Here is a 1,489-nt window from a genome sequence, read left to right as displayed (position 1 = left end):
ATATTTGAGATATATATATATATGTGATTGTAGATAAGATTTTGTTGTACTACAGCATAGAAAGTAAATATAATTTGTTAATCAAGATAATTTTAAATCTATTACATTGTACGTACTATATATATATATAAATTCTTTCTTTTTTTACTAAAATTAAATATAAAACTGTATTATAATAATATTTTAATACCTTAATAGGATGGAAAATATACAATAAGAAGAAAAATGAGACTACGTCAATTATAATACCAATATATTTTTGCGATTCTTCAAATGCTTACTTTTTTGTTCCTACGTCCCATTGAAAATTTGGCAAGAGTCATTTCGTTCTCAAGTGTAACTTACAATCTATTCATTTGCAGGATGGGGGAAGTTGAATATTATTTACATAGGTCGGGCTGGGGGTGAGAGGGAGAGCCTTACAAGGATACAATTGGCACACGCACATGCATACCCACATATATATATCATATGCGCACGTACGTCATATTCACACATTCTTATACACAGGCAAAGTACCTACTGGATAAAGGAAATCTCGCTTTCTTTCTTTCTTTTCAGCTAAAAACATTGGAATTTACGATTTTTTTAAACGACACTGCTTACTTCATAATTTCCGTACCGTAGATACACAGAAAAAGAGAAAGAAAGAGAGAGATATTTATTTATTTATTTATTATTGGGGACAATTACCCACCCATCCCCATCCTTCATGAAGCTTAACAAAGAGTAATCTTAATTCGACGTGATCCTCGGTTTCTCTTTATCTCTATACTACGAAAGCATGATACACTCTAATTGGGTTCACGATATCTCATCATCGAACCTTCTTCTCAGTCAATTACATTATAATACATACGTTGAATGCTGAATTGACAAGCTTTTCAGATGGATGGAGTTGACTGTCGCACATATATGTATAAGAAAAATATCCAAAACTTCTCTCTGACCATAATTACTCCAGTTTGTTTCTTTTTTTCTGCTCTTCCTTTCTTTTATGATCAAGAAGTTATCTATTTTGGATACACAATTTGAATTTTTCTTTTTCTTTTTCTTTTTTTTTTTTGCAAATTATTGTACATACATGAAATATTATCTAGCATCTATTAAATACTATCCATAAATAATTCGAACGTTCCCCCATTCGATTTTTATGAATAATACTTTTAATGCCGCATTGCAGATCTTTTTAATTTTTTTTCTGCTACGAATGTTCAACGTCTTTCTTTCTCTTTTTTTTCTTTATTACAAAAAAAGAAAGATCATTTTAACGAACACCTATTGTGTTATGCCAATGAGATGATCTCTCGTTAATGTTCTGATATCAACGAGGAGACATGATATTTATCATTTATATTATTTAAATTTAATTTAATTTCTTTATCTTCTTTTCCCATTAAATACGCATATACGCGCACTTTTATCTATGTACGTTAATCTGTACGTTTCTATATTTATATATTTATATATTTATGTATATATTTATATA

This window comes from Polistes canadensis, unplaced genomic scaffold (genome assembly GCF_001313835.1).
Source record: "Polistes canadensis isolate GaletaPanama2010 unplaced genomic scaffold, ASM131383v1 scaffold_197, whole genome shotgun sequence".
NCBI lineage: Eukaryota > Metazoa > Arthropoda > Insecta > Hymenoptera > Vespidae > Polistes > Polistes canadensis.
The sequence above is the reverse complement of the archived record's forward strand: the minus strand, read 5'-3'. Positions refer to the sequence as shown.